Source organism: Chiloscyllium plagiosum, chromosome 12 (assembly GCF_004010195.1).
Source record: "Chiloscyllium plagiosum isolate BGI_BamShark_2017 chromosome 12, ASM401019v2, whole genome shotgun sequence".
Taxonomy (NCBI): Eukaryota; Metazoa; Chordata; class Chondrichthyes; order Orectolobiformes; family Hemiscylliidae; genus Chiloscyllium; species Chiloscyllium plagiosum.
The window spans coordinates 25,280,286-25,289,046 of NC_057721.1; the positions used below are offsets into that span (position 1 = coordinate 25,280,286).

General features: G+C 43.7%; 1 protein-coding gene and 1 long non-coding RNA gene across 4 annotated transcripts in view; both read left to right on the top strand.

The window, feature by feature from the left end:
• Nucleotides 1-3,165, top strand: part of LOC122555076 — a 24,153-nt gene extending 20,988 nt beyond the window's left edge. Inside the window, exon 3 of the long non-coding RNA XR_006313152.1 lies at nt 3,156-3,165. This is a non-coding gene — a long non-coding RNA (uncharacterized LOC122555076). The remainder of the gene's footprint in view (nt 1-3,155) is intronic.
• tab3 (TGF-beta activated kinase 1 (MAP3K7) binding protein 3) overlaps nt 1-8,761 on the top strand; it is a 158,725-nt gene that overhangs the window by 118,244 nt on the left and 31,720 nt on the right. The gene's annotated exons all lie outside the window — the stretch shown is intronic.

Consider the following 8,761-nt stretch of genomic DNA (forward strand, 5'->3'; position numbering starts at 1 on the left):
GTGGGGCACGAGCAGGCTGAGACAATGGGGCAGTCAGGTTTGTGGATTTTGGGCAGGAAGGAAAAACGGGCGGTGCTGGGTTGTGGGATTATGAGGTTGGAGGCGGAGATCCCATGAGGTGATGAGGTTCTGGATGGTCTGGGAGATGATGGTTTGGTGGTGGGAGGTGGGGTCATCGTCAAGGGGGCAGTAGGAGGAGGTGTCAGGGAGCTGGCATTTAGCCTCAGTGGTGTAAAGGTCGGTGCGCCAAACTACTACCGCGCCACCCTTGTCTGCTGGTTTGATAGTGAGGTTGGGGTTGGAACGGAGGGAGTGGAGGGTTGTATGTTCCTAGCGAGGGAGGTTGGAGTGGGTGAGAGGGGTGGAGAAGTTGAGGCGGTTAATGTCGCGGCAGCAGTTGGCTATAAAGAGATCGAGGGCGGGTAAGAGGCCAGCACGGGGTGTCCAGGTGGATGCGGTGTGTTGGAGGCGGCAGAAGGTGTCGTCAGAGGGTGGGCGAGAATCTTGGTTGAAGAAGTAGGCGCGGAGGCGAATGCGGCGGAAGAATTGTTCGATGTCATGCCGCATGTTTAACTCATTGATCCGAGAGCGTAGGGGAATGAAGTTGAGGCCTCTGCTGAGGACTCATCTTTCATCCTCAGAGAGGGGTAGTTCTGGAGGGATGTTGAAAACATGGCAGGGCTGGGAGCTTGGTCCTGGTGTGGGGCTGGAGCTGGGAGTGGGGGCGGGGTTGGGCCTGGGGGCGGGCACGGAGATCGGCGAGGGGGCGGAGTTGGGCGTGGTGACGGAGATCGGCGTGGGGGCGGGGTTAGACGCTCGAACTCTGAGCTTCCAACCTCGCTCCCAAAACCTGCCTTAAATCCTCATCCCTCCTCCTACCTATGTCGTTTGTGCCAATGTGGACCACGACTTCCGCTGCTCCCCCTCCCCCTGAAGGACCCGGAAAACACGATCAGAGACGTCACGTACCCTTGCACCTGGGAGGCAACATACCAAACGTGAGTCTCTCTCGCCCCCACAGAACCGCCTGTCTGTGCCCCGAACTATCAAGTCCCCAATAACTATTGCTGTGCTCTTCTCCATCCTTCCCTTCTAAGCAACAGGGACAGGCTCCATGCCAGAGGCCTGAACCTCATTGCTTACCCCTGGAATGTCGTCCCCCCCACAAGTATCCAAAATGGTATACTTGTTCTTGAGGGGAACGGCCGCAGGGGGTCCCTGCACTGGCTGCTTTGTCCCAGTCCCCCTCACTGTCACCCATCTGTCTGCAATCTTTGGAGTTACTACTTCCCTAAAGCTCCGATCTATGACCCCCTCTGTCTCCCGAATGATCCTAAGTTCATACAACTCCAGCTCCAGTTCCCTAACATGGTCTTTGAGGAGTTGGAGATGGGTACACTTCCTGCAAGTGTAATCAGCAGGGACGACCATGGCATCCATCACATCACCATGTTGCAAGAGGAACATTGCACTGCCTTCACTGCCATCCCTCTGAAAATAACCTTTTAAAAAAAAAACTAGGTCTAAAGAATACAACACACGCAAAATGCAGCACTTACCGACTTACCACAACGGGTCTTATTATTAGGTTAGAGGAGGAGGGAGGGTGGGAGGCACTACCTCTGTAGTGTCTCGGGTTCCTCTCCTGCGCGCTTTTATAGAAAAAATAACCTACCCAGGTAAGCTTGCGCTACACCAGCTTCCGACTATCCCTCTGGTCGTCGTCACTTCCCCCTGCTGCTCCCGCTCTTTCTGTGAGGAAAAAAAAAACACCGCTGCCCGCTCCCGGTAAGTAATTTTAACACAGACTGTCTCACCTTAGCTGTAGCCTTCCAGGTTCGTTTAAACTCAGCTGCTGCTCGCACTCAAAATGCAGTATAAAGGACAAATCGAGCCCACTAAAAAACAGATACAAACAGGGCAGGGTCATTGGGAGACGAGGAGAGTGATTGCAAGAAATATGGAGAACAGCCATAATGTGGTGTGGCTGTGAAGCTATGGAACTGAATGTTAACTCCTACAGGATGTAATATACTGAAGTTTAAAGTGAGGTGTTACTCAAGCTGGGGTTGTGATTCATTTGAACATTACATCAACCCAGCATCGAAATATTCGTGTAAGGTAGAGCAATTTCTGTTATTGAAATCGGAAGCAATGAGGAGATCAGGGTATTCCGTCAGACAGAGCGCAAGTGTTCCTCAAAGCAGTCTGTCTTTAGTCTTGCCAGTATAAAGGCAAGTGCGTTGCGAGCAGCAAAGCCAGGCGTGTCAATTGACACAGTTCCATGTGATGCTCCTTCAACTGAAAGGAGTGTGTTGTGTTGATAAGAAATAAGGAATAAGTCCGCGATGTTTTTCAAAAATCTAATAGTGTTTATTCATATATGAAGATGATATAGTTGCACAACTTGGAGACAGTAGCCAATAAAGGTGGAGCTGGATAAACACATTTTGACAGAAAGCATCACATCAGAAGGAAAGTCACGTTCGTCAGAACTGGTTTCCGTCGCAGAACCCAGAAATGGAGTGATGGGAATTAATAGTTCTGGAAGGGTTGTTGGGATGTCAGAGGTGGATGCACATTGGGTTTCTTGTGACTGGTCAGTGGGATGGGTGGAGCACATTGGTGAGTGGAAAGATGGACAGTTTAGATCATGTTGGGGAGGCAGGACATGGGATTAGGCTGCGGGTGGAGAGATTTTAAAGCTGAAGCCTACATTGAGAACAATGGGTTGTAAGCTCCAAAGTAAAATTTCAGGTCGTGTTCCTCTGACTTCGAAGGGGGCCAAGAATGAACATGTCGCCGGACAAGGTGAACGGGCAACAAAACGGATGAAATTTGGAAAGTTGGGTTAGTTGTTGAAGGCATAGGGCAGATGCTACATGCAGAGCCTAACCCTGCCCTACCGAACTTGCCTCCAACTCCCAAAATAGTCTCTTCTATATTGGGGAATCCAAATGCAAACTCGGGGCAATATCGGAGAGCATCTGAGCTCTGCACAATTCAAAGATCACCACTTTCCAGTTGCCATCCATTTTATTTTCCCTCCTTCTCGCACAGCGACATGTTCATCAATGGCCTAATGCTTGTTCAGAGTGAGGCCAAAGGAAAAAATGAAGAAACACCACCTTATTTTTCACTTGGAAAACCTACAGCCCAATGGCCCGAATATGGACTTCACCAGCTTCAACATTTCTCCACCCGCAGACTTTCCCATGTCCCTCCACCCTGAGCTGATCTAACCCATTCATCTTCCTACTCACATATGCTCTCCACCCTTCCCACTACCATCTCAATAACCCCCTAGATGCATCCACTATTGACAATCCCACCTACCTTTCCCCCAAACCCACGCCTGTCCGCTTCCCCAATCCTAACAAAGGGTCGATGCCCGAAACGATGACTTTCCTGCTGCTCAGATGCTGTCTGACTTGCTGTGTTTTTCTAGCTTCATATCTATTGACTACACAGTTGCACGTTGAGACCTCTGTAGCAGCAGTTTAATCGTGCTTTGTATAGTTTTTTTTCAGTGGGTTTACTGACAAGCTATCTCGACACCCCGACCAGAAGGTCAAGGCAGACGTATTTTTGGCATAAATGATCCTGTCTGCTTCAAAACAATTTCCTTTGTTTCAAACACTCTTTCCAGTCTACCTTTTGCAATAACATTTGTAAAATTGAACCCTTGTTATGCTGTAGCGTATTCACAATATTTCCAATATACGCAATAACTTCCCTGTTTTATACTCCATTCATAAATCCAAGGATCCAGTAAACATTCTTTGCAAAAGGTTCAACTTTTCTGGCCTATATTTTCCTATCTTCTGTGTCTCTTGCTCAGTAAACAGTGGGTTGCTTTTGACAGTCCTGCCTCATTCCATTCATTCCAGAAATGTCACCAGCACTGCCTCCACAATGACCTCAGCTATCTCTTTCACACTACGTACTGTAGCCCATCTGATCTTGGTAAGATATTTTTTCTTAAGACCTTACAACGTCTGGAGCACATTATCCTTAGTAGTGGTCACAAATTTTACCTTAAGCTTATTATACTGTTAACCTCTGACAGGCTGCTGGATCTTCCACAGTGAAACTGATGCAAAATATCTATTAAGTTCCTTTGCCATTTAGTTGATTCTCGTATCGACTACTCCAGCCTTATTTTGTAATGTTTGGTCTTGTCTCTCTCTCATCCCTGTTATATATCTAAAAGCCTCTTGACATCATCTTTCATATTATCAACACGGTTGCCGGTTGAATTCATTTTTACCTGCCCATTTCTTTTATTACTTATCTTCTGCTGGATTTTAACGTCTTTTCAAACCTTTGGAACCCCATACTCTTCACCAGATCACATGCTTCCTATTTTGATTTGTACTGTCGCTGACATACCTTATCATCCAGGGATTCCTTTCCCTACTCTGAGTATGTTTCTTTTACTTGGGATGATTTTCAGGTGGTATTCGGAATTAATCGCAGAATCTCCTGTCATTGCTGCGCCATCTTCGCTGATCAGCACCCCCACTCAACCAACTCTGACCAGCGACTCCGTCATGCTTCTGTTGTTGCGTTACTCAATCATAATCACACCACATCAAGTAGAATGCAACAGATGCAAGAGAAAAGGGTGAAGTTTGAGAGGTGGGACGCTGAGAACGATTGAAGGGTTTATTTGATTGATACAAGGAGCAAGAGAGAAAACAATATGAGCATTGGAGGTAGATGTACTTCCCTACTTTGCTGCGGTCCTTTGTACAAAGTAGAAAGAATAGAGTAATGTATTCAATTGTTGGGTTTGATGTCAGAAAATGTAGCTTCAATAACGTGACAGACACGAGCTGTAGACAGAACACAACATGACAATATATATTTATGTCCCGTTTCAAAGTGGATTAATATAAATAATTTGGAACACAAGAAGGAAGAATGTATTTGACACATCCTGATAACAATGAGAGATGACAGCAGGGATCTTCTAGATTGTGGTGGTGGGGTGGGGGTTCTTTGGGGTTACGTTAAGAGAAGGGGAACGTACCATCGCCGCTAAGAGTCAAATAATGTTTTAATGTGTCCTATCTTTTGTACATCACAAGTGTTGCGACACAGTGGAAACCCCTCTACTACTTTAAACCGGCAACACAGAAAATAATCAGCCCATGGTGTAATCTGTTCAAATTCGAGAGATTAAAAGTTACTATGTAAAGGAAAAAATAGCAATTTTACTTTAAAAAGTCGAACATAAAATAAGTAACTAACAATTATTTACAATTCATTTTTCGAACACTATCTTTTACCTTCCCCTCTGCAATACAGGTCTGATAAATATCCCATTAAGATTTTAAAAATAAGACTTCTTTTTGCATAACTAGGCATCTACTGATTCCTCTCTATAGTCCTGTCTTCCTTTCTTCTTCTTGTTGAATCTGCTCACTAACTGTTGGCAAACAAAATCTACCTTTAAGAGAGCAGATGTTTCTGCAAGCAGCCTTTTTGGAGCTGGCTGTAATCTTTGCATCTCCGGCTAACTGTTCAAAATATTTAAGAGTTATACGTCAAACCATCGGATTGTTTCATTGGTTTTAATATTGTCAAAATACAAATTCAAACTTGATTGGAGTTTGATATCTTTGGACAAAATTTAAGATTGGACGAATTTGAGTTTGGTTTTGTCTCAGAGCAAATTTATTCGAATGCTCGCTGTTCGAACAAAGTTACATTGTCAGTTTTCCAGTGCTTTGTGCTCTTCTCTGTTCCCTTGCAAGCTTCTCAACTCTGTTAAAGATAGAGTACCCCTCGCACCTCCATAACACCTCCCCTCTTCAGAAAATGGAACGATTGTAATGAAAAGCTTCGTTTATTTTTTTTCTCTAGCTTTTAAATGTTTTATCATTACATACAGATAACTACATTCTAAATTCATCTTAAGTTCTTCTCTTTCTCTCTGTATCTCGCTGTATGTTTGAGTATGTGTGTGTGCATGTGTTTGCTAGTGTGTATATATATATATATACATACATACATAGACACATATATATAATATATACAAATCTCATCTCAACTTTATCAGTTTAATCCCGGATAACGCATCGGCCATGCCTATTTCACGACCCGCAACATGAACGACTTTTATGGTAAAAAATGCAACATAAGACTTCAAAGAAATAGCCTCATATTATTGTCCATAAAGCGTTCTAATAATGTAAAAGGATTATGACCTGTGTATACAACTGTCTCTGACATATTGTTTGGAACATACGCATTACAATTTTGTAAGGCAAGTACCAAACTCAATGACTAATTTTGATCTGTGGAGCATTTACTCTGGTGGAACTTGAGTTTCTTCGAAAATAAACAAACTGGTTGTTCAATCCAATGCTCACCTTGTTGAAGGATTACAGTTCCATTTCCTATCCCACTAGCATCAATACCAGCTTTAAACGCTTTAGAAACGTTTGGAATAACTGAAACTGGTGCAGTGGTTTCTAATGATCGAATGCATCCTGGCATTGTTCTGTCCATCGGAACTTTGAGTTCATCCTCAGCAAATCGTTTAACGTACTGCTAAAGTTAGGATAAAACTTCCTGTAGAATCTGCTGAGTCCTGAGAATTGAAGCAATTTTTCCTTTGAGCGTGGTCATGGTAATTCCACAGCGGCCTTCGTTTTGTGGGTTCAACCTTCCACGAAAGGTGTTATGTCTCAAGACTGTCACCTCTGCTTTCGTGAATTCAGTTTGTTTAGCTTTATGACCAGTTTTGTTTTGCATAGTCATTCAAAGAGCACTTCCAACTTTACAAAGTTACCTTTCCAAGACTTACAAAAGATTGTGACACGTCCAAATAAACTGCATAAGACACAAGACCATAAGGCATAGGAGTGGAATTAAGGCCATTCGGTCCATCGATTCTACCCCACCATTCAATCATGGCTGATGGGCATTTCAATGACACTTATCCACACTCTCCCCGCAGCCCTTAATTCCTTAACATATCAAGACTTTATCAATCTCTACCTTGAAGACAAATAAATTCTCGGCTCCACCGCGCTCCATGGCAACGAATTTCATAGGCCTTCGACTCTCTGGCTCAAGAAATGTATCCTCATTTCCGTTCTAAATTGATCCTCTCTAATTCTGAGGCTGCGCCCATGGGTCTGATTATCCCTGGAAAACGGAAACAAATTACCAGCGTCCGCCCTTTCTCAGTCATGCATTATCTTGTCACTTTCTATTAGATCTCCCCCCAATCTTCTATACTGTAATGAATACAATCCCAGGGTCTTCTGACGTTCAACGTATGTTAGGCCTACCATTGCAGGGGTAGAAGGGACATGAGGAGACATACTTTGTTAACACCCGTCACAACTCTGTTCAAGAGTGACTGGAATATGGTTGGGGGCATTCTTCATTCGAAAGGTCATCAGTTTAAATTGATGCAGATCATTTGGGTTTATTGCCACAGAAATTTATTTCGCTGTCTCTGATAAAGTAATCTGCCATTAACTGGGCATTAAGTCCAACTTGGTGATGTGACTTTTTTGTCCGACTTTCTTGATAAAGTCGTCTAATCTCAGAACAGGCTATGGGTCTGATTTTGCAACGGCGTTGACCTTCCGATAATCCACACAGAATTGTTGGGCCCCGTCCGATTAGGGAAGTAAGTTGATTGGCGACCTCCACTCGTGTTGGCTTGGTTCGATGATAGCCTCATCGAGCATGGAATCTAACAATTACTGGATCTGTGAAAGGATTAAGCTGATAGTGGTGTTGTTATATGGGAACAGTATTCCCTGTATCTACTCCATGTACAACAGCTTTACTCCATGTACAACAGCTTCAACCCATCTTATTTCTGCATATACCGTCATACTATATTAATAGATCTGTCAACTGCATCTTGCTGTCTTGAGACGGGCACTTTATGACGTATCCCACTCTTCAAGGGCTACTTCATTTTTAAATTTACTTTTAGGCACGTCAAAATCCACATCATCCGGATTTGGTTCGTCGCTCTCATGGGCAGTAACCGACAGTTTCTCCTTTTATTTCTCTCCAGTACAATACGGTTCCAACATGTTTACATGATATACCCTACATTGTTTTATCCTATTTGGCATCTTAACTAGATAGTTCACTTGACTCAGTTTTTTCTTAGTTTGATAGGGACCACTAACCCTGGCTTTGAAGGGATCTCCTGTCACTGGTTATCGTGCTAACACGTTATCCCCTTGGCAAACATTCCAGTCAAAGAGCTTTTATCGGCCACCTGCTTCATTCTGCAATGTGGCCTCGTTACGTTCTGTTTAGCTAACTCACATACCTGATTTAATCTCTTCCTCAACTCTGAAACAAATTAAAATGTCAGATCTCCGAATTTGTTTCCGTCAATGTATCCATAATTAATTACAAATTGCCTTTCACTTCATGCCAAATAATAACTCGAAGGAGTGAAATGAGATGATTTGTTTAAGTGGCGGGGTGGGGGGGGTACCTTTTCCCCAATCATTCTGTTAATCCTGACAGTATGCTCTCAACATGGTCCTCATGGTCTGATGCCAACGGTCTAAAGCTCCATGGAATTTATATTATGCCGCACTGGATTTAAAATGATGTACTCCAAGTTATCTAAAACCTCCTTAAACAGCCAAGCAGTAAAATTCGACCATTGATCCGACCGCATCTCTCTGAGTAGCCCATAACATGCAATGAATACTGCCAAATCATCTACCACGCTTTTTGCCTTGATACTCCGGAATAGAATTGC